The sequence below is a fragment of the Scylla paramamosain genome, chromosome 4, assembly GCF_035594125.1.
Source record: "Scylla paramamosain isolate STU-SP2022 chromosome 4, ASM3559412v1, whole genome shotgun sequence".
In the NCBI taxonomy this organism is placed as follows: Eukaryota; Metazoa; Arthropoda; class Malacostraca; order Decapoda; family Portunidae; genus Scylla; species Scylla paramamosain.
Genome location: NC_087154.1, coordinates 37,924,527 through 37,949,526, shown reverse-complemented (window position 1 = coordinate 37,949,526; position 25,000 = coordinate 37,924,527). Strand labels below are relative to the sequence as shown.

Here is a 25,000-nt window from a genome sequence, read left to right as displayed (position 1 = left end):
ACAACAAAAATTTCTAATCCCTGCAGGAAGAGGAGAAAAGAAAATGAATGGTAAAGTTTAGGAGAAGAGGTACAAAGAAGGACGAAGAGAGAGAGAGAGAGAGAGAGAGAGAGAGAGAGAGAGAGAGAGAGAGAGAGAGAGAGAGAGAGAGAGAGAGAGAGAGAGAGAGACCAGATAAAGTTAGGATAGGTGAGTCGAACAAACAACCAGGTAGGGCGTGTGGTCTGGGTGATAAATGACTGTCTATATTGTGCTCTTAATTAACCTGATGTACGACCGCGCGGCGAGGATGACCATTAACACCCACGCACCTGCAGGGGTAGTAGCAGCAGCACCAGTAGTAGTAGTAGTATTAGTAGTAGTAATAGTAGTAGGAGGAGGAAGAGGAGGAGGAGAAATAATAGTAGAAGTTGTAGGTCCTCCCTTTTGGCGCCAGCTGCAAAGTTAAAAAAGAAGAAAAGAGTAGAAGTAGAAGGGAGTAGTAGTATTTATCTCTCTGTTGGGTTAGTTTAGGTTAGGTCAGGTAAGCCATGGAGATAAAATAGGGAGGAAATGGAGAGACGATACGTTAGGCAAGGAGGCAATGAGATAGTGGAAGAGTAGAAGTAGTAGTAGTAGTAGTAGTAGTAGTAGTAGTAGTAGTAGTTTTCTTTTCCGTAAGACTGGAAGGAGAAAGCGATGAAAAGAAGGTAGAAGAAAGAAAAAAATTAGGTAAGTACTGAGTGAGAAAGAGGATGGGAGGAGTGATAGGAAAGGAAGGGAAGGCTGATGAGGCAAGAAAAGGGAAATGAAGGGAGAGAAAAAACGAATAATGAATAAGAGATAAGGAAGAAGAGGAAGAAGGAAAGGAACACGAATAAATCAGGCTGAAGAGTAAAGGAAAGAGAAAGAGAGAGAGAAGATAAGAAAACAGTGAGTGAAGGAAGGAGAGATAAACAAGAAAGATAGGAAAGAAATGGAAGGAGGGAGTGAGTGAGGAAAAAGGAAGAAGGGAAGGAGGAAGACAAAAAAAAATGACAAAAAAAAAATGAAAGAGGCGGATTGAGAGGAGGAGGAGGAGGAGAGAAAACACTGAGTAAAGGAAGGAAAGGAAGGAGAGAGTAAGTGAGGAAAATGGAGTAAGGGAAGGAAGGTGGCAGACAAAAAAAAAAAAAAAAAAAAAAAGCTGGGTTAAGCAAGGGATGTTGGTGAGGGGACACGAGGGAGGGAGGAAGGGAGAGAGGGAGGGGAGGAGGGCAGGGCAGTGAGTGAGGGGGCCCCGACTGACCTGCCCTTTCGAGATGCTGATGTTGCTCTTCTCGTTTTCTCTCGTATTGTATATATTTAATGGGGGACTCGAGTAGGGAGGCTTCGGGAAAGCTGGCAATCGAGTCTGTCTGTCTGTCTGTCTGTCTGTCTGATTAACCCGACAAAAAAAAAAAAGAAAAAAAAAACGAATCAGATTGGCGTGTGTATATAAACGTGTGTGTGTGTGTGTGTGTGTGTGTGTGTGTGTGTGTGTTATCTATGGCGTTGTCAGCGCTAATGTCGCTTAATTGTCCTTGTGTTGTTGTTATTTTCTTCTTAACTTACGAGATGCAGTCAGTTCCCGTTTCTCCAAGAGGTTAGGAGGAGGAGGAGGAGGAGGAGGAGGAGGAGGAGGAGGAGGAGAAGGCGAGAAGGAAGACAGGGAGAGGTGGAGAAGGAGTTGTAGTGAGATAAAGCAATAAGGGGAAGAAAATAAGATGAGAGAAGGAAAGAGGTGAGAAAATAATGAATTTAAATGTGTAGGAAAGGAGAGAAAGAAACAGAGCAATGATGTTGAGATAGGAAGGTGAAGATAATCAATTGGAGAGGAGATGAAGGAAAGACGTGTTGAAATAGGAGAAGCAGAGAAGTAGGAAAAGATTAAAGAGGACGAAGGTGGAGTGAGAAAAGTAAGAAAGAAAAGAGAAAAGTGAACGAAGAAGAAATTAAATGAAGGACAAGCAAAGGAAACAGAGAGGGGACAAGAAATAAGGTGGGAGAGAGTTTAGAAAAAAAGGGATGGAAGAAGGGAATGAGATAGGAAGACGAAGAGTGAGAGAAGTAAGAGAGAGAGAAAAAAAAACTAAAAGTGGGCAAAGGAGGAGTAGAAAGAAGAACATGAAGAGGAAATAGAAGTAATAAGGACAATAAAATAAAGAAGAGAGAGAGATTAGAAAAAGGAATGGGGAGGGAGGGAAGGAGGGAGGAAGGAGGAGTCTTCATGCCTACACATTCCATCCCTCCCTCTCTTATCTCCCCATCGTCCTCCCTCCCTCCTCCTCCCTCCCCTCCCTTCCCTCCCTTCCCTCACATACCCCAGAGAAATGAAACAACAAAAATCATGAATACATTTTTATATAACATTTATTTTTCTCTCCCCGGTTTCAAATAGCATCACGTTCTCTCAAAGTTAAAATACAAAAGAAAAATCAAGAGTGAAACCGAAACTTCACGTCACTTTATTATCCGTAAACTCAATAAACGTATTACTCCGGTTCCCTTTTAAAAACTATTAAGGGAAGGGTCTCCAGCCTAAAAGTATTCCGCAGGAGGAGGTTCGAGCGGTAAACACGTTGGTACAAGCAGCTCTCCTCATGCAGATTATATTCCTTACTCACGCACAAGTCAATTTCTGGTTCTCTTTGAAGACTACCCGACATTTTTTTTTTCTCTCTCTCTCTTTTCTCTCACTTCTCTCCTCCTCTTTCTTCTTCTTCTCTTCCTCCTCCACTCCTGTCTTTGTATCATTTCCTTTCTCTCTCTCTCTCTCTCTCTCTCTCTCTCTCTCTCTCTCTCTCTCTCTCTCTCTCTCTCTCTCTCTCTCTCTCTCTCTCTCTCTCTGACTCCTCTTCTTCCTTTTTCAGTTTCATTCTTCTTGTTGTTCTCATTTTTATATTTATTTTATTCTCCTTCCTTGCCATTTCTCTCTCTTTCTCTCTCCCCTTCCATCGATCTTTCATATTTATCACTCCTCCTGTTCTTTATTTCTTTCTGTTGTCCTTTTGTTCGTCTTTCATCTGCGTCTCCTTTATCCTACTTCCTCGGTTTCTCTCTTCTTTTCTTTTCTTACTTTTTTTACATCTTATTTTGTTTTGTCTTACTAGTTCATCCTTTCCCAGTCCCTTTCATTTCTTTAACGTTTATTTAACAGAGTCCTAGTATTTATTCCTTCTCCCAATTTGATCATTTGCGTTTATTTTATTTATTTATTTTTTTCATTCATTTCCCTGCGAGCAAATCTTTATAAATTTGTATGTTATAATCAAACTAATGTACATCATGAACTCTTGTATAGGTTAAGTGATGCCAGCGATCCTTTCACGTACGTTTATAAAAGAAATACCCTGCCAGTCGATTTACCTTGACAGTAATGACAGAAGCAGGTTTTATCAAAGAATACCCAAAATTAAAAGGAAAAATTACATTCTTTCCTGTCCACCACTTTTCCTCCAACACCACCATCGCTTCACGCCACCACCAGCACCCACACCCATGCCAGGACACGCCCATGCAGCATCCCTCACCCACCACCACCATCCATCTCATCCCTCGCTCCTCTCCTCCACCACAGCTATCCTTCTTCAGACACCATCCTTCACTGCCCCACCCTTTCCATCCCTCCCCATCTTACACACCCCATCCTTGGAACACCTCGACATATCCTCGCCATCCACCCACCCACACACCTCCCCACGCCCCCACACGCCTCCCATGCTCAGGCAAAATACATGAGAGAAGGGCGCAGTTTCCTCCTTCATGTTACTTGTTGCGCTTCATTTTTCTGGTGCTATTTTTCATCCTCCCTGGGTCTGAGCTTCCCAGGAGTGCGTGCTGACAGGCTGCCTTCCCCCCAAGGGCCGCGCCTCAAAGGCCTCCCGCGGCGCCGTCAGCAGGAAGGAGGGGAGAGGAGGGTGACGCCGCAAGATTGGCAGAACATGTGTTGAGCTGCAGCAACACGGCTTTGTTCTGTCTGGGGGGCTTTCTCTCTCTCTCTCTCTCTCTCTCTCTCTCTCTCTCTCTCTCTCTCTCTCTCTCTCTCTCTCTCTCTCTCTCTCTCTCTCTCTCTCTCTCTCTCTCCCATAAATTGTGCACACTTAAATTTTTACTGCTACCTTCTTCCTTGTACGTTGTCGTCTTCATTCTGTTCCTTTATTACTGCCAGTAGTAGTAGTGGTAGTAGTAGTAGTAATAGTAGTGGTAGTAGTAGTAGTAGTAGTAGTAGTAGTAGTAGTAGTAGTAGTAGTAGTAGTAGTAATAGCAGAAACAAAAGCAGCAGTAGGTTTAATAAGAAATGAAGCTAATTAATAGTGAATGTGGACAATATGTATGAGAGAGAGAGAGAGAGAGAGAGAGAGAGAGAGAGAGAGAGAGAGAGAGAGAGAGAGAGAGAGATAATTTCAATAGCATAAACATTAATTAATACAAATGTAAACAAAAACCCTTCACCTAATTATGTGTAAGAGGAAGAGACGCATCAAATTAAAGAAAGAAGGAAAGATTCGCTAATATTGATAAGAGACACAAGAAGAAAAATAACCTCAGTAGCAACAAAAAGCTCAATTAACTATTCTCTGAGTCTCCTTTAAAAAGAAGTAGAAGAAGATGAAGAGGACAGTAGAGGAGGAGAAAGAGGCAAAGGAGGAGGAGGAGGAGGAGGAGGAGGAGGAGGATCGCCACGACAACAAGAAATAATTAGAAAAAGAGAGAGGAGAATGAAGACGAAGAAAAAAAAAGAAAAGAAGGAAAAGTAAAAGAAAACAAAACAACAACAACAACAACAACAACAACAACAATAAGAAAAGGAAAATCATATGAAAAAGGAATAAAAGTAACCAAGCATAACAGCAACAAATGGAAGAATAAATTATACTGGGCCTGCCATAAGGGAAGAGGAAGAGAGGACACACTGTAGAGTAGGATGGACAACAAACTGGCCAGCGCATCCACTGTGTCCCAGGTGATCAGTGTCAACAAGTCCCCTGGCGAGAATCTCTAAAGACTGGCCGTGTACGAGGCGCTGAAGAAGGCGAAACAGAGGAGGAAGAAAAAAAAGAGGAGGAAGAGAAAGAAGAACACAAAGAGAAAAAAACAGACAGCAACAGCCCTACTAATGGTAACGAAACTGTCTGTGTGACTATACTACCACTACAAATTCGATGAGTTGGAGATAAAAGGAGAGCAAAGTTTAAGAAAAGAACACTGAGGAGGAGGAAGAAGAGGAGGAGGAGGAGGAGGAGGAGGAGGAGGAGGAGGAGGAGGAAGTGGTGGAATTTGAGAAAGGAGAAATAAAGCTAGTTACACAATATAATAATAAAAAAATAACAATTAAAAAAGGAAGGGAAGGTATTTACACAATATGAAACGAAAAAAAAAACAAGGTTAGGATGAAGACATGAAATAGAGGAAGAAAAAAGGTGGAAAAGAAAAAGGAGGAGGTGTTTAAAAGAAAGAAAGAAAAGATGAATTGTGAGAAATAAGAAATTAATGTCAGGGATAAAGGGGATAAATCAGAGGAGAAGGAAAAGGAGGAGAAGGAAAGGACCAATGAAAGAATAAAGCAGTTTAGCAGTGGAGGAAAAATGAGAAACAAGAGGTTAAAGAGGACTAGGCTGAAGAGGAGAAAGGAAGTAATAAGATAGTAAAAAGTGAGAACATGAAGGTTACGGATGAAAGAGATGAAACAGAGGAGGAGGAGGAAGAAGAAGAAGAAGAAGAAGTGGAGAAGAAAAAAGAAGCTCAAGAGGAGAAGGGGAACGATATAAGAATAAAAAAGTGAGGAAGTGAAGGCGAGAGACGGAGATGAGCAAGAGAGAGAGAGAGAGAGAGAGAGAGAGAGAGAGAGAGAGAGAGAGAGAGAGAGAGAGAGAGAGAGAGAGAGAGAGAACAAAGGGAGAAGTGGAGGAGGCAATATGTTAGGTTGTGACATGAGAGTAAGGTCGGGGCAGCGGTGCGTTAAGGCCGCAGAAACACCTTTAATGCTCTCTCTCTCTCTCTCTCTCTCTCTCTCTCTCTCTCTCTCTCTCTCTCTCTCTCTCTCTCTCTCTCTCTCTCTCTCTCTCTCTCTCTCTCTCTCTCTCTCTCTCTCTCTCTCTCTCTCTCTCTCTCTCTCTCTCTCTCTCTCTCTCTCTCTCTCTCAATGGTGTTTTGTAATACTTGGCAATCATTTGTATTGTGATTCTAATGTAGGCATATTTTTCTTAGTGTGTGTGTGTTTGTGTGTGTGTGTGTGTGTGCGTGTGCGTGTGTGTGTGTGCGTGTGTGCGTGTTGTCAGGTTTCTAATGATAGGGAGACGCCCATTTAATCTTCTTTCTTTATTTATTGACATGTCTTGGTCGCTTTGTTTTTATTTATTTTTTTCTTTCGTATGTTTTTCACTTGTTTTATACCTTTTTTATTTCAATTTCTCTTCTATCGTAATATTGTTCGCCTTTTTTCTCCTCCTCCTCCTCCTCTCCCCACACCACCATCACCACCGCCATCACCACCACCACTACTACACCACTTAGTACCTACCTACACACACCTCCTACTTCTTCGTCTTCTTAGCATTCCTTATTATTTTTTTTTTCCCCATGACCATCCCTATCAGCAAGAGCAGGAGCAATCAGCATCATTACTACTTCTAATGCTGCTGCTAACACGTCTTTTACTCGTACCACCACTACTATTATTGTTATCATTGCTATTATGAATCTCCTGGGTGCACAAATGAGTGGCCAGGAGCTTACCCTCACGACAAGGCGAAGCAGCAGGGTTGAGGAACACAAGTATATATATTACGTGTTGTCGAGCCACGCAGCGGGGGAGTGAAGGAGTCAGTCAGTGGCGCCGCTGGAATACATAATCCTGAGTCTGCTTGTGTAGTGGTGTGTGTGTGTGTGTGTGTGTGTGTGTGTGTGTGTGTGTGTGTGTGTGTGTGTGTGTGTGTGTGTGTGTAGGTGTGTGTGTGTGTGTGTAGGTGTATTTTTTTTGTGTCTGTTTGGAATTTCCGGGTATTTTTTTACCACTATTCCTGCTGCTGCTGCTACCACTACTACTACTACTACTACTACTACTACTACTACTACTACTACTACTACTACTACTACTACTACTACTACTGCTGCTGCTACTACTATTACTACTACTACTAGTGTGTGTGTGTGTGTGTGTGTGTGTGTGTGTGTGTGTGTGTGTCGTACGGTAGCAAATCAAGCAGCCGGTTAATTTACTTATATATTCAATTATATTGCGATTTATTTATCCATTTATTTACTTATTTTTTTTTTCTATAAGACCTGAAACTTTCCTCCTTACTTGTTTTTTTTTCTTTCCCATCCCATTTATCTTTGTCTTTCTTTTCCTTTTTTTTTTTTTTCCTTGCCACCGTGCAGGCCTCGATCCATCCGTCTCCTTCCCATGTGTGATAAAACAAGATATATTTATGCATGAAGCGAACTGAAGGCACATGTTTCAGGGAAGATGGAGATGTAAGTGGACTGTGTTTTGTGTGTGTGTGCTCTTGCTGTGACGTATTGGGCGTGGGTGTCCTTGAATGAGGCTTTGTGGTGGAGATGCCCTGTTGGTGGTGGTGGTAGTGGTGGCGGTGGTAATGTTGTGTTTGTATACGGTATGGTTGCTGTGTGTGTGTGAGTTATTGTGGTGATGTGTGACTTGTGTGTCTCTGTGAGTACTTTTATTTTTTTTTTTATGTAAGTGACACTGGAATAGGGCAACAAGAGGGAAGAAAAAAGCCGAAATAATAAAAAAAAAGGTGTGTTTAGGGTGTTTAGGGTAGTTTTAAAGTCCTTAGATAACAGATACATCACCACACTTTCGAATATTTATTTTGCCCTTAATCTCAATGTTGAAAGTTCTTGGGTAACGAACCTATTAGCACAAATTTCAATACTCCTTCACCGTTAATCATTTAAGAGTATAGCGGAAGATGAATGGAATCGACTCACTGATCAGCTTGTTAGTGAGTTAACAGGAGGCTTTCCAGGGCTAGTATTTGAATTTATGGGCAAGGATGATAGATGGATATAGGTATGTATGTATATATAACAGAGATACAAGGACTGTCATGTGTAGACCTGCTGGCTTTCTGTAGCTTTCCCTACGTTCAAAAGTCATGTCTCCATAAATCATGCTAATATAATAAAGGTGTACAGGAGGAGTAAGGAGTGTATAGTCTAACATATTGTCCCATATTCTGAAAACTTAAGCACAGCATCCCCACTCGTTTCAAAAGACCCTAGTTGACATTACACGTGTTTTCAGGATGTTTTTATACTTCTAGTGACAGATTAACAAGACTTCTACATTATCAACAGGAGAAACACTCTTGAGATCCTGGCTAGTCATCATTGTGGCCATTGAAAATACTCGTGGTGAGAGAGCAAAGCGTTTCAGAACCCGGGCCTTTAACGGCTGCAGCACAACATGACGAGAGCGTATAACAAAGCCTGCAGTGTGGAGCATAACATTATCTGGTGAGCGTGGTGGCGCGGCATCCATAGCGTGACGAGTGTGGGTGGACGTGCACGTGTGTGTGTGTGTGTGTGTGTGTGTGTGTGTGTGTGTGTGTGTGTGTGTGTGTGGCAGGGGCCGAGCCGGGAGACGTAAGTGAGGTGAAGTGGCGAACTCCCCTGACCCGGCAGGTAAACAAAGGCAAGAGGAGGAGGAAGAGGAGGAGGAGGATGAGGAGGAGGAATGAAAAAGTAAAAACTGAGGAAAAGAAAAGCAGGGATAGGAGAGAAGTAAAAGGAGGACGAGGACGAGGAGGAGGAAGACAATAAAAAAAAATAAAATAGTAAAAAAATAAATAAATAATTGATAGTAAAATAGAACTACAAAAAATCATAAAGACAAGAAGGAAGAATAAAGGAATAAAGAACAATGAAAAATGGCAATGAAGTGAAAATAACAAATGTAGACGATAAAACGGAGGAAGACAATAAGACGAAGGAAAATGAAGAGGAAGAGGAGTAGGAGGAGAAGGAGGAGGAGGAGGAGGAGGAGGAGGAGGAGGAGGAGGAGAAGCATAAGTAAAGCAAAGGCACCACCACCATCACCACCAAGCAGAGGAGAACGAAACGTAGAAGAGGAAGAGGAGTAGGAGGAGAAGAAGCAGGATAGGTAAACCAAACTCACCACCACCACCACCACCATCACTATCATCAGCAGCACCACCACCATCACCACCACTCACCTTCCCTTGCCTCACGGGGCGTTTCTCTGGAAGGGGCAAGTTTTATGAAGTGCAAGAATACTGTGCACGTTGTTACTCTTGTTTATGATGCTCCGTAAATATGTATCCTCCTCCCGCCGCGACTCCTTCGTCCTGAAAACCCGACGTAAATCAAAAGTAAAGGTTGTCAGAGGTTCAATATTACTACTACACTTTTTCTTTTCTTTTCTCTCTCCCGCTCTTTATTTATTTTTTTTTTCAGGGGGGGAAGAGCTGGGGAGGGAAGGTGGGGGATAGGGGGTGGGGTTTTGTGTGTGTGTGTGTGTGTGTGTGTGTGTGTGTGTGTGTGTGTGTGTGTGTGTTTGAGAGAGTGTGAACCAGTGTCGCTTTTTCGCTCCTGTGTGATTGTATAGTGAGAGAGAGAGAGAGAGAGAGAGAGAGAGAGAGAGAGAGAGAGAGAGAGAGAGAATCAATCTGGTTTTTCACTTTTTTCCTTTTTTTTTTGGGGGGAGGGTCAGTTGGAAGAGGTAGTGGTAAATAGTTATGCTATTATTACTATACTATTATTGTCACTATTATTATTATTATTATTATTATTATCATACTTGTTCCTATTCTTCTCAGCAAGTCATAATTTAGCTCTACTTAAAAGGTACGTGTCAGAAGGTTAATAGATTTTCCATCTAGGTAATTTACGTTGATTTTAGCATCATTATTTTTATCACCATTCTTATTACTACCACTGCTACTACTGCAACTACTAACACTGCTCCTTCTATTACTACTCCCCTTCTTCTTCTCTCTTTTAATATTATTTAAAGCATCATTTCTTTTTTTTTTTCGGTTAAGCTTCACTTGCTGGTATGTGGTACATGTATTTGCAGGCATGTTATAATATTTTCTTGTATATGTGCTTCTAATTGTTATGCGTGGGGCTAAACTAGTCTCTCTCTCTCTCTCTCTCTCTCTCTCTCTCTCTCTCTCTCTCTCTCTCTCTCTCTCTCTCTCTCTCTCTCTCTCTCTCTCTCTCTCTTGTAGCACAGTATCTTTACGTTTCAATAAATTTTACAGCTTTTGTTTTGTTTTTCTGACCTCCCTCTTTCTCTCTCTCTCTCTCTCTCTCTCTCTCTCTCTCTCTCTCTCTCTCTCTCTCTCTCTCTCTCTCTCTCTCTCTCTCTCTCTCTCTCTCTTAAAAACCTATATTTTCACCCATTATTTTCACCCATTCACAGCCTCTCATCTTTCTCAACACCTAATTTTCTCTCTCTCTCTCTCTCTCTCTCTCTCTCTCTCTCTCTCTCTCTCTCTCTCTCTCTCTCTCTCTCTCTCTCTCTCTCTCTCTCTCTCTCTCTCTCTCTCTCTCTCTCTCTCTCCTACCCATAAGTCACTTCTCTTCGTCACTTTAAAATGCTTTGCTCTCATTCCTCCCGTGTTGTTTTCTTCACCTGGCGTTCCTCCTCTCTCTCTCTCTCTCTCTCTCTCTCTCTCTCTCTCTCTCTCTCTCTCTCTCTCTCTCTCTCTCTCTCTCTCTCTCTCGCACCGTCTTTTACGTTAATTATATGCTAATGACTCTTTCGGTCGGTATAGATGACGGGTCTGTCAGGGCGGCTGCGTGAGGAAAGGAGGGGAAGGGAGGGGAAGATGAGGGGAAGGGAGGGAGAGAGGAAGGGAAGAGAAGGGGAGGGAAAGTATAGGGAGGGTGAAGGGAGAACAGAGAGAGAGAGAGAGAGAGAGAGAGAGAGTTAAGGAACAAGAAGCAATTAATTTTAAGATATGAAGGTGGAGAGTGAGAAAGACCGGCTATTCATATGATGGACTAACCCTTCAGAGAGAGAGAGAGAGAGAGAGAGAGAGAGAGAGAGAGAGAGAGAGAGAGAGAGAGAGAGAGAGAAGATGGGGTGCTCCTGATTCATTCCTTTAAGAAACTCGTGATAAGAATATTAGAATCTGTTAACTTTTTACAATTGTACTTATTGGATGTTCCCCTGTATTTATTTACTTAGAGAGAGAGAGAGAGAGAGAGAGAGAGAGAGAGAGAGAGAGAGAGAGAGAGAGAGAAGTACTGAAGATATCTTAGTCATTAAAATGCCGCTCCTAAAAAGGTCATAAATTGGTTTAATTATAATTAGCTGGTTAGATTGTTAGTATGTATGTTGTATATGACTAGTGAGTGTGAGTGGTGGTGCTGGTGGTGGTGGTGATAGTAGTAGTAGTAGTGGTAGTGGTTGTTGCGGTAGTAGTAGTAGTAGTAGTAGTAGTGGATTGTAGTAGTATTTGTAGTAGTAGTAATCTTAAATCCTTCCTTCGCTCCAGTTTTCTACATTATTTTTTTTTATTTCCTTTTTGCTATTTTTTTTTATTTTCTGTCCTCCTTTCTACTCTCCCTTCACTCCTCTCCTCTTGTTTTCTGCTGCTTTCTTTTCTTCTCTCCTATTCATATATTTTATCTTTCATTTTTTTTTTCAATTTGTCTTGCCCCCTTACTCTATTCGTCTCTCTCTCTCTCTCTCTCTCTCTCTCTCTCTCTCTCTCTCTCTCTCTCTCTCTCTCTCTCTCTCTCTCTCTCTCTCTCTCTCTCTCTCTCTCTCTCTCTCTCTCTCTCCTCCCTTTAAAATCTACTCTCATATCACTCTCCTATCCCTCTCGTCACCACCTTTCATCTCCCTCTCTTCTCCTCTCTCCCTTACACATCTTCAGCTCCTCCGTTCTCCGCGTCCTCTCCTGCATTTCCTTCCCATCCTATTCCTTTTCCTCTTTGCCCTTCTTTCCTACTGGCTCAGCGCGGGGGAGGTTAATGCCAGCCATCTGCGCCCGTGAGAGGTTGTTTGTCAAAGAGGCAGAGGCGTAAGGAATGCACTGGGTGGAAGGCAAGTGTTGATTACATTGGATAGGGTGAGACGTGCTGGTGTGTTGGTGCGTGGCTTGATTGAGTGAAGGTAAATAAATGGATGAACTTGTAATGAAAGGATGAATGTTTGGGGTGTTTTGGGATGGGAAGAATGGTGTGGATGGCTGTTTTTTTTTTTCTGTTTTGTTTTTGTATTTCTTTTGTGTTTTTTTTAGTGGTGGTTGTGGTGGTAGAGGTCGTAGCAGTAGTAGTAGTAGTAGTAGTAGTAGTAGTGGTGGTGGTTGTAGTAGTATTTGTCATTATTATTGTTATAGAAGTATGAAACGGAGATAAATATTATGAAAAGCGTCAGTCATAATTATGTGTGGTATTTATATGAGTAGGTATTTCTTATAAATTCTAAATAATATTACGCGATAAGAGGGCGAGGAAATGAAAAAAAAAAGCCATGTCTTATTCAGTTTTAGTTTCTTATCTGCTGATTTTGCGGTACAGAAGACGTACATGATAAATATAAACTAATACGTTGACATATAATACAATTTCCAGTAGAATGCAATTGCGTACGTGAGAGTTTTATAAAAGAGAAGAAATCTATTAGACCAAAAATCATATAACTCGAAAGAAGACGGAGAAAACGCGGCTTGATACTTGTAGGCGTGTCTTTCTTATTAGACTCAGCGAGCAGGGAACACAAGCAGCGGACAGAGACAGACAGAGATGGACATATCACCGCGATGCAGGCGATAATGATGATTACCCAGCACCGCCACTGATCAGAATCTACACCACGAACCAGTAATTGAATAAACATGAAAGAAGAATCATAACAAAGCAAGACGGCTCGTATGTAAATGGGATAAAAGTAAGAGGCAATAAAGAAAATAATTAAGGGAGTAATGGCGGGCCAGAAGCCTGTCATCACGCCTCGGAGTGACGTCACGCTCCGCAAATTACTTACTAGTCAGGGAGGCTCTAAATCCAAGCAGCACAAACGAGATGCTTGTCTTTTCCTACTTCATTACACCGCATTTACATACCGGCCCTTGTAACGACCCGGCATGGGGATGCAGCGAAGAATTGGCATCATCCACGAGTACAAAAGGGGCGACTCCCTGTTCTCCTTTGCGCCTCTGCTACTGAGCCACTTTGCTTATAGCCACCCTCATCCTCTCACACACTTACTGTAATGGTCTCTTAATTTTATAGCTTTGGAAATGCAAAAATTAACCTTATTTACTCTCTCTTTTGCCCTCTTGCTCATCATCTTAGGCTTCTGGGACACTTATTGCACTGGTCTTCTGAATGTTATAGCTCAAAAAATGCAAAAATTAAACATACCTCTCTTTTGCTGTTTTGTTCATCACCTCCTTCAGCTTCTTATACATTTATTGCGCTTGTCTCGTCATTTTAAAGTTTTAGAAAATACAAAATCAAATTCCTGTTATCTCTTTCTCTCTCATGTGTGTGTCTGTGTGTGTCCATGCATATTATATTATCTTACGGTGCTTTGAATGTTAAGGGACGACGAATGTAGCAGTGAATTAACTAACCTGACCTTACCTGGTGAAGCACAGACACGCACAGGTAGCCGCTAATTATAACTGGGCTGGTCACTCCCACAGGTGAGGTTAGTCTAGCACACCTGGTTTATTTTTTTACTCGTGTGGGTTTTTTTGCGTAATTAGTGTGTGTGTGGGAAGAGGCGGGAGTGTTTTGAAGTGTTTTTTTTTTATTTCTCTTGTTTGTTTTCTTTTGTTGTGGGGTGGTGTTGTGAGGGTTCTAGTAGTCGTGGTGGTGGTGTTGGTGGAGGCACTTCCTAGTTAAGAAAGAGGAGCAGTGGCCAGAAGACTCTCTCTCTCTCTCTCTCTCTCTCTCTCTCTCTCTCTCTCTCTCTCTCTCTCTCTCTCTCTCTCTCTCTCTCTCTCTCTCTCTCTCTCTCTCTCTCTCTCTCTCTCTCTCTCTCTCTCGTGTTGGTCTCGCCGCTGTCTTACCTCAGATTTTTTTTCATATTTTATCACCATCCAGATCTTCCTCCTCCATTCTTCCTCCTCTTCCTCCTTCTCCTCCTCCTCCTCCTCCTCCTCCTCCTCCTCCTCCTCCTCCTCCTCCTCCTCCTCCTCCTCCTCTTCCTCCTCCTCCTCTTCCAGCTCCTTCTCGTACTCTTCCTCCTCCTTCTCTTCTTCTTTCTCCTCTTCCTCCTTCCATCTTGACCCTGCTTCTGTTCTTTTTCCTCCTCCTCCTCCTCCTCTTCCTCCTCCTCGTGCTTGTGGTCATCTTGACATTAGTTCCTCATCCTCACCCATCCATCTTTCCCGTCCTACACACACACACACACACACACACACACACACACACACACACACACACACACACACACACACACACACACACACACACACACACACACACACACACACACACACACACACACACACACACACCTGGCCAGGATAGCATCAGTACCCCCGCCGTTCCCAACAGTTAATATCAGACGTCGTGGTGATGAATGTGGTGAGATAGTGACTCCAGTGATGTGTCGGGCCGCGGGTGGTGGTGGTGGTGGTGGTCGTTGTGGTGGTGGTGGAGGTGGTGGTGGTGGAAGGGCTGGCTGGCTGTAGGAATTGTAGTAACAGTAGCAGTAGTGGTGGTGGTGGTGGTTGTAGTAGTAGTAGTAGTAGGAGTAGTAGGAGGAGGAGGAGGAGGAGTAGCAGGATTGTAGTAGAGGTACCAGTGGTGGTATATGAAAGGAAGTAGTAGTAGTAGTAGTAGTAGTAGTAGTAGTAGTAGTAATAGTAGTAGTAGTAGAAATATTACAAGTAGCAAAAATCTCTCTCTCTCTCTCTCTCTCTCTCTCTCTCTCTCTCTCTCTCTCTCTCTCTCTCTCTCTCTCTCTCTCTCTCTCTCTCTCGGACACACACGCACAAGGTAGCTTAAAATAAATACAACGTGCATGAAATAAGGAAAAGAATATGTATTAAAAATCATTGAAAAATATTTATGATACACGATGTCCAGTGTTAATTTTTTTCCCTTATTTATTTATTTATTTATGTATTTATTTATTTATTATTATTATATATACATATTTTTTTTTGTCTGCTGAATGTAAAAGTCTTATCAATGATTTGGTTTTATTGAAGCTCCACGTGTGTGTATGTGTGTGTGTGTGTGAGAGAGAGAGAGAGAGAGAGAGAGAGAGAGAGAGAGAGAGAGAGAGAGAGAGAGAGAGAGAGAGAGAGAGAGAAATCAATAACATACACATTCACATCAACTCAACTGTTTTTACATGTCAATACAAACTCACATATTTGGACTAACATCCATAATTTAAAACCTAAAGCAAAAATGGAGCAAAAAACACAAACTCCACAACCTGAAAGCCGAAAACCACATAGGAAAACAGCACAACTTTGACTCTTAACCGCAATATACTGACGAGGGGCAATAAATGTAACGTTTAGAGAGAGTGACGATAAAGGAGAGATTAGCACGTTATTTAGATGTGAATGTCGACTTACTGCGCGAACGAGGGTTAGCACTATTGTCCCTCTGTGTTCCTGGAAATGCTGGAAGATGGGCGTGAGAATGTGTGAGGAATGGAGGAAGAGAAGGAGGAGGAGGAGGAGGAAGAGGAGGAGGAGGAGGAGGAGGCGTAACGGGTGGAGACTGAATAGTAGTAGAAGAGGAGGCCTGATTGTGATGGAGATAGTGGTGATTGTGATGATAGTGATGTTGCATGTGATGGTGATGATAGTGATGGTGTTTGTGGTGAAGAGAAAATGTCCGTGTATCGTTTTTTTTTTCTTTTTTTTCTTTCTTTTTTTACTTGACCGTTATGGTGGCGAGGGGCAGGTGGTGGTGGTGATGGTGGTAGAAGATTTTTGTTGTTGTGGTAGTGATGGTTGCTTGTGGTGGTGGTGGTGGTAATGTTGGTTGGTTCAGTAATGTGGTGGTGAAGGAAAATGTGTGTGAGGAGAGAAATATGTTGGTGGTGAGTGTAATAGCGGTGGTGGTGACGGCAGCAAATAGATATTGTTGTATTAATGACGCTGACTTTAATATTACCTTCATTTTAAATCAATGGAGAAGACAGTGCTAATATATATCTATGAGGTAGATTAATATAACAGTTAACTGAACAATAAAAATAAGAATAATAATTGATCTTCACTTTTGACGTTTATTATTCAATAATAATAATAATAATAATAATAATAATAATAATAATAATAATAATAATAATAATAATAATAACAGCAGTTGTCAGAAGGAATGGACAAGTAAGAAAGCCAAGTCATCAGTTACCTAGTTAGTTCTAATGGTAGTTATTTTTCACTGTATATCTATTCCTTCCTTCCTCAACCGCCACTATCACCACCACCTGTTCCTTCCTTCATCTGACTACCACTACCACCACCACCACCACCACCACGCTGCAGGATAGACTGAAAGAAGAAAAAACAGAAATATGCAAGAGTTGCTATCACCTGACCTGCCCCAACCCGGAACTGGAATGCCCTCGTGTCAGCATGTCCGTGTGTGTGTGTGTGTGTGTGTGTGTGTGTGTGTGTGTGTGAAGTGATGCTCGGACGGAGAGAAAAGACCCAAGAGACGCTAATCTTCCCCATAAATCTTATCCTTTACCTCCTTCGTATCTTCCTTCACTCCTTCCTTCTCCTTAAACTCGCTCCATTCACAGACAAGAGAGAGACTTCAAAACACCTGAGCACACCTTTCATTATGAGTCATTCCCACCTGTTTAGAGAGAGAGAGAGAGAGAGAGAGAGAGAGAGAGAGAGAGAGAGAGAGAGAGAGAGAGAGAGAGAGAGAGAATCCTTCTTTCCTTTCTTGGCCTTCCTTCACACGTACTTTGAACTCTTATTAAATCAACGTACACTACCTGATGAAGAAAAATAATAATATACTAATACATGTAAAGATAGTAAACTCCTTTATCGTATATCTATATTTTCTTTTCTTTTTTTCTATTTATCTTCCATCTAAACCTTTACAAATTTGGGGCGAAATTCAACGAGACCCAATGAATATTTTTGTGAGGTAACCCGAATATTTTGAGAAACTGCAAATTTCACGCCTTAAATTTCCGTGTATACATATTATTTTGGCCTCCTCAGTTTCTTTTTTTCTCTCTTTTCCTCGCTCTCTTATTTTGGACGTGTTTGTTCACGGTGGTTAAATTTGCATGAATTTTCTCACAGGTACTAATATTAGGGCATGACGGAGGGCAGGAGGAGGAGAGGGAAGAGAGGAGGAGAAGATGCTGAGATGGAGAGAGAGGGGGTTTTTGTATCTAGATAAGGTTATATAAGTTTTGGGGACAGAAGGTGAAGGAAGGTTTAGAGGAGATGGAGGAGGAAGAGGTGGAGGAAGACGAGAAGAATGGAGAAGAGGAGGAGGAGGAGGAAGATGAGGAAGAAATGGCTATGATTTTGTATCTGGATGAGGTTATATAAAGCTTTTACGGACAGACTGTGTAGTTAGATGGAGAGAAGATGGTGCAGGAGGAGGAGGAGGAGGAGGAAGAATACAAAGGGGGGAGGAGATGGTGAGGAAGGAGGAGGAGGATGAGGAAAAAGAAGAGAGGAAGCAGGAACAAGAACTGGAAGAGAAAATGGTTGAAATTTTTGAGACTGGATTACGTATATTATGTAAACTATTGAGAATGCGAAGTGAAGATAGTAAGAAAGTACAGATGATAGCAAAAAAATAATAGAGGAAGCTGGTAAGGATAAAAACTACACATTATCTTCCTTACTATCCTCCTCCTCCTCCTCCTCCTCCTCCTCCTCCTCCTCCTCCTCCTCCTCCTCCTCCTCCTCCTTCTCCTTCTTCCATTTTTTCTCTCTCATTTTTTTCTTAACTCATTCCTAGTCCTCCTTCGTTGTCGTAGAGAGTAAATGAAAAAAAAATACTTGTGGGGAAGGGGAGAGGATGATGGAGGAGGGAAAGGGTTATGTTGGGGTGAAAGATGGATGGAGGGGGAGAAGAAGAAGAAGAAGAAGGAGGAGAAGGAGGAGAAGGTCGTGTTAGAGTAAAGAAGGGATGTGTTCGGTTTAAGGAGGCGTGGGTGGTTGGGGGGGTTGGTCGTGGCTTGGAGAGGAGGAGGAGGAGGAGGAGGAGGAGGAGGAGGAGGAGGAGGAAGAGGAAGAGGAGGGTTACCGTAGGAGGTTGAAAACAGCTATTTAGAGGATACAAACAGGATGTCCTCTTCCTTGTGTGCGAGTGTGTAGCTTTCTCCTCTGTGTGCGTGCGTGTGTGTGTGTGTGTGTGTGTGTGTGTGTGTGTGTGTGTGTGTGTGTGTATACTGATATGAGGAGGAGGAAAAAGAGACAGGCAGAAACACACACGCACACACTCACTTATACTTCAAGAAGGCACACATAAACAAACATGCGATAAACACACACACACACACACACACACACACACACACACACACACACACACACACACACACACACACACACACACACACACACACACGCCCCTCGCATGTTGAGAGAGAGAGAGAGAGAGAGAGAGAGAGAGAGAGAGAGAGAGAGAGAGCGCCAACGAACCAACCAGCCAGCCAGCCAACCAGCTAGTCTAGCAGTGCACACGTTCACCGGTAACACACGCTTACCTGTCTGTAATTACGGAAGAGTTACGAGTTCACCTGAGGCAGCCGTCCCGCTCTCCCAGGCCGCCGAGAGGGAGCATCGCCGCGAATGAGAATTAAGGGTTGTAAATACACGGGAAAAAAGTCACTTATCGCTCATATAAATGCAAGGATCGAACCGTCTTCTTCCCCCGCCCTTATATAGACCACCGCTGCTCCTCCTTGTTCCTTCTCCTCATGTTCATCCTGCCGCTGTTGGCTCTCAGGAATTTGTTACAGTTTTGCAGAAGGCTTCAGTTTTAACGTTATTTTGTGCTGTCTAGAATGGGTCGGGGGAAAAAATAGAGTTGCCTAGCGCATATTTAATTATCTAGAAAGCAGTGCCATTCTTGAACAGATGGTGCTGAGGAATTTGTCATCATTTAAAGTTGTCGGAGTTGTAACGTTATTTTGTGCTGCCTTGAATGGGTTGGAGAAAAATGTTATCTAGTATTTATGTAGTTATCTAGAAAATACTGCCGTTTTTAGACAGATCCACGACAGGCATTTCTTAATTTTAAAGGTAGTTTTAGAATTAACATTATTTTGTGACACCTAGATATGGTCAGGGAAAAAAAAACTATTAGTATATATTAAATTATCTGGAAAACACTGCTATTTTTGTACGCCTGCCTCTCTGAAATTTGTTACAGCTTTTAAAGTAGCATTAGTTTTAACGCTAATCTAGAATGGGGGCGAGGAAAGTGCTGTTCAGTGTATATTTAATCATTAACAGCGCCATTTTTCGAGCAGCCACCGTTCAGGAATTTGTTAGTTTTTTTTTTTTTGTGTATGTATTATCATTTACGTTATTTTGCGCTATCTAGACTGAATCAGGGAAAAAAATCTATTACATATATAGTTATCTAGAAAGCACTTCCGTTTTATTTATTTATTTATTTATTTTACTTATTTATTTTTTAACAACTACCGCTCAGGAATTTGTTACAATCTTACAGTAGTCTAAGTCTTATCGTTATTTTGTAATGTGCAGAACGGGATGAGGAAGAATGTACCTAGTATACATTTAATTATCTAGAAAGTACTACCCTTTTCTGGACACCTGCACTGAGGAATTTATTGAAGTTTTACAGTAGTTTGAATGTCTTAATGTAACGCTGTGTTATCTAGAATGCGCCAGGAATAAAGTTTTCTAGTACACATTTAATTATGTAGGAAGTGCTGGTGGTGTTGGTTATCGCCGTATATAGACCACCGCACATCCTCCTCCTCCTCCTCCTCCTCCTCCTCCTCCTCCTCCTCCTCCTCCTCCTCCTCCTCCTCCTCCTGCTGCTTCTCAGGAATTCGCCTCAGTTTTACAGTCGTCAGAGTCTTAACGTTATTTTCATGCGATCTAGAACGGACAAGGGAAAAAGTTACCTAATATATATACTCAGGTTATCTAGGAAGTGCTTCTGATTTTTGGTTGTGGTCTTGTATAGAAAGAGCGATCATGCATTGCAATTTTGGTGTTTTAAAGGTTACTTTGCTCTTGGGTTTTTTTTTTTTTTCTTTCTCTCTCTCTCTCTCTCTCTCTCTCTCTCTCTCTCTCTCTCTCTCTCTCTCTCTCTCTCTCTCTCTCTCTCTCTCTCTCTCTCTCTCTCTCTCTCTCTCTCTCTCTCTCTCTCTCTCTCTCTCTCTCTCTCTCTCTCTCTCTCTCTCTCTCTCTCCTTCATGAATATCGATGCTTCCCTGGGATTCATATCTTTTTAGCCGGTCTTTTAAGGCTTGTTTTTTTTTTTTTTTTTTTTTTTTTGTTTCCTTGTGAATCGAACTTTTCTTCATGTAAGTCTAGGTACTTATTGTCGGAGTTTTATATTTTTTGAAGAATGTTTTAAAGTTTAGCGTTAGTTTAGTTCTGTTGGCGAAAGAGTCTAATATATATATTTTCGTTATGTGAATATCGATACTGCACTGGATTTTTTCTTGTATATATATATGTTTTAGATGAGTGTATTATTTATTTATTTATTTATTTATTTATTTATTTATATTCGTTAGTAGAATATTACAGTAATGATAATTTTTATATCTTCTGAAGTGTTCGTAATTAAGATATTGTTTGGTATTGTGCCTGTGAATATAAATAACACCTTTAAAATATAAATAGTATGTGCCGAGAAGTCCACCGTGTTTTACAAAGGGTAGAGCAAGTTAACTTACTTCCTTTACGAGGTAATGAAGAAAGAACGTCAATTTTCCCTCACAAAGTATGAACCAGGACGTGTATTTCTTAAGGTATTATTAAGCAACGTTTTATCTCATATTTACTCCACACTAATCTCCAATATATTCTTTTAATGAGCCATAATTGACAAGAGAAGTTAAAAAATAAATACGTAAACACACAAATCTCTCCACACAACAAAAACAAATGAGATACCATTTTTTTTTTTTTCAGCCCTTTCATTTTATTTAGATCCACTTACATATATTAACCTTTTCTAGCTACCGCAATTCAGGTCGTTTTTCCCGTTAACTGCTATTGTTTCCCGCCGAGACTTAAAAAAAAATTGTCTGGTGGAAGTTCAGAGTATTATTTTAGAAATTGACCATAAGAACATTACGGAAACTGCAGGAACCCAGTAGGCATAGACGTGGCAGTCCCTGTATTTAAACGTGTTCGTCTATACCTTCCTGTTATCCCTATCTACAAGTCTGTCTAATCTCAGCTTTTAAATATGCATGTTTTCTCCTTAGCCTTTCAATTCATATACTTATTTTTTATACTTGCCTTTAAATATGTTTCCTTATTTTCTCCTCTTTGCCTTTAAATATGTATGATTATTTTTCTCTTAGCCATTCAATATTTATTTTTATTCTTCGTCATATAGGCATTATTTTTCTTTTAACTTTTTGTATCACCTTCAACATTTTATACATTTATTCACTTTTGTCCTGTCTCCCATTAGCACTGAAGTAAGGTTAAAATTCCCTTTATTTTCTTATCATCCCCTTATACCTTTCATTAGCATCATTTGTAGCTAAGTTAGTACCTCCTCTAATTACTTTACTCATTACCTTCTATAACTGTAAACACACACTCATTTCTCTCCTGTCTTTCATTGGCAGTGAAGTGAGGTAAAAACTTCCTTTAATTTCGTATACCACTTATCATCCTCTTATACCTTTCATCAGCATCGTTTCTAGCAAAGTTAGTACCTACTCTACAAAAAACATTCCTCCCCTAACTAGTTGTACTCATACCTGGCATACCTTTCGTCAGCTTTGTTTGTGGCTCCTCCTGTGTGTGTACCAAAGGGTGAGGTGCTGACTGAGGGAGAGAGGCAGAGAGGGGGATGGCAGGAGGCGAGACAGTGACGTCACCAGTGTATAAGCAAACATGCGGCTAAATAATGGGTCTTGAACGCGTCTTGTTGGGTGAAGGTACTTTGCGTTTTTTTCCCCTTCACATCACGACTACTGCTCCTGCTGTTGCTCTTCTTCTGTTTTTGTTGCTTCCTTTTCTTTTTCTTCTTTTCCTTCGTCTTTTTTTTCCTCCTGTTCCTGCTCTTTTTCTTGTTCTTTCTTCCTCTGGTGTTTTTTTTTTCCTCTTCTTCATTGTTGTTGTTTTTCGTTAGATTCCCTTCTCATTGTGACTGCTTCTGCTTCTTCTCCTCTTATTCTATTCTTCTTCGTTTCCTACTTCCTTTCCTTTCTCTTCCTCTTCCTTGTCTTTTTCTCCTCCTCCTCCTGTTGTTATTATATTCTGCTAAGCTAGGCAGGCAAAGAACGAGGAGGAGGAGGAGGAGGAGCAGGAGGAGAATGAGAAATGAGACAAAATGTGAAAGTATGAGAACCCGAAGAGAGGAAAAGGAGGAGGAAAAAAAATGTGACAGGAGCAAGAGGAACAGAAGTTATTAGTATTAGTACAAGGACGAAGAGTAAAGATGAGGAACGAGATAGATGTGAAAGTATGTGTGGCAGGAGAGAGAGAGAGAGAGAGAGAGAGAGAGAGAGAGAGAGAGAGAGAGAGAGAGAGAGAGAGAGAGAGAGAGAGAGAGAGAGAGAGAGAGATGGGGGGATAATTATAATAGGAAAAGTAGAAATAATAAAAGTTATTGGTTATAGTAGAACAAGGAAGAGGAATAGAAGAATAAAAGGAAAAAAAGACATGTTGTAAGAAGAGGAGGAGGAGAAGAGGAAGAAAAAGAAGAGGAGGAGGAGGAGGAGGAGGAGGAGGAGGAGGAGGAGGAGTCGGTCATAGTGGAGGTGGGAGTGGTAACGCCCGGAGGAGGAAGAAGAGAAAGAGGAAGGGAAGAAAAGGAAGCGGAGGTACCTACTATTAGGACAAGGAGGAGGAGGAGGAGGAGGAAGAGAAGGAAGAGGAAGAGAAAAAAACAAGATGGAGGAAAATGGAGGTGTGGGCGGCAAGGTGGTGCTTCTTCAGATGTTAAACAAACACGAACCAGGAGAGACTGAAAACCTTCCACGCTCTGATTTATTTCCTTCTCCAGCACAGACAACACCTGGCGGGAGAGAGAGAGAGAGAGAGAGAGAGAGAGAGAGAGAGAGAGAGAGAGAGAGAGAGAGAGAGAGAGAGAGAGAGAGAGAGAGAGAGATGGAGGGAGAGAGGGGGTGTATTGTAGAAAACTAAGAAAAATTTTGCTTGCATCTGTATAAGGATAAAATAAATGCATAGTTTGGAGGACAGACAGACCTATAGATAGATAGATAGACAGACAGACAGATGGACAGACAGATAGACAGACAGACATATATAGAAACACGTAAACAAAGATAAAGACAATAAGATAACTAAGAACACAAGTCATTATTACAAAGATAAAACAAAAAAATATTGCGTCCAGAGAGAGAGAGAGAGAGAGAGAGAGAGAGAGAGAGAGAGAGAACAGGTGGTGCTACGTGATAGAAACGATACCATTGAGATGCCTGGCCGCTACCTCGCAACGCTGCCACGCCCGCCTGACCTGGAAAAGTACTACGTAGCGGCACCCGGCAGCTGGCTGGCTTGGCTGGCTGGTTGGCTGGCTGAGTGGCTGTTGGCTGAGTGTCTGGAGAGCACGATACACAACAGCAGACACGCTATACTTTACATAACAGAGCGTGGAAGAGGGAAAACTTAACACAGAACCAGAACAGACACACGTACATACAAAGGATAAAGAACCAGGAATAGAAGGAGTAAGGACACAGTAGTGGATCCTCTACATAGCGCAGGAAACACACCTTAACATAACAGAGCGTGGAAGAGGGGAAACTTAATACAGAACCAGGACAGACACACGTACATACACAAGGGATAAAGTAGCAGGAATAGAAAGAGTAAGGACAGAGTATGGGATCTTCAACATAGCGCACAGTACACATGCGCATACACACCAGAGTAAATATAACAGAACATGGAAGAGAGAAGCCTTGACACGATCGCAGAACCAGAAGAGACACACGTACACACATAAGGGATAAGATAGCAATAGATAGAAGGAAGGATAGAAACACAGTAGTAGATTTCAACCTCACCGTAGCTAAGGAGAGTACATAGGATTATACACAGTGGGTAAAGACTACTAAGCTGGAATAGAAAGAACGAATGTCAGCGTAAGAACATCAGTGTTACCACCTCAGCACTTAAACACAGACTAAGTAAATCCAACGTAGAGAAAATAAACGTGTGATAGAGAATATAAAAGAAGGAAGATCAGAAGCAAGACTAAACAAAAAAAAGTAGAACAATTGAAAGACGAATGAAAAAAAAAAACAGCTTAAGGAGGAGGAGTGGAGGAAGAATGGAGGTTAAAGGAGCATGTGGAGGAGGAGGTGGTGGTGGTGGTGGGGGGGGGGGATGTGGAGCAAGACGGCGCCCTCTTTGAAATCTCTATACCCTTGTTCTCCCACGAAGGCCCACCACGGAGTCCACCTTACCTCCACTCCTCGCCGTGACCCATGCCTCATCTCCACCTCCTTCACCACCACCACTACCTCCAGACCCCCTCCCTGTCACCCATCTCCAACACTATATATATCACTACCATATATTTCTCCTCCCCACCTCCACTACCACCTATCCACATGTCCATACCCTACCATATATTGCTCCTCCTCCTCCTCCTCCTCCTCCTCCTCCTCCTCCTCCTCCTCAGGTCATGGGTGTCAAAGATTAATGAGTGTGTGAGGCTATTATTTGGTGCACTTGTGGCCCTCCTCCTCCTCCTCCTCCTCCTCCTCTCGTAGGCGTGTCATGTGGAGGGCGGCGTGGGCGTAAGAAGGAGGAAGAGGAGGAGGAAGTAGAGGAGAAGGAAGGAAAGGAAGGGAATGTTGTTTCAGTACCTCTTCCCCTTCCTCCATACA

At 41.9% G+C, this 25,000-nt stretch overlaps 1 protein-coding gene across 3 annotated transcripts in view; it reads left to right on the top strand.

The window, feature by feature from the left end:
- LOC135100071 (orexin/Hypocretin receptor type 1-like) overlaps positions 1-25,000 on the top strand; it is a 306,348-nt gene that overhangs the window by 164,798 nt on the left and 116,550 nt on the right. The window lies entirely within an intron of this gene.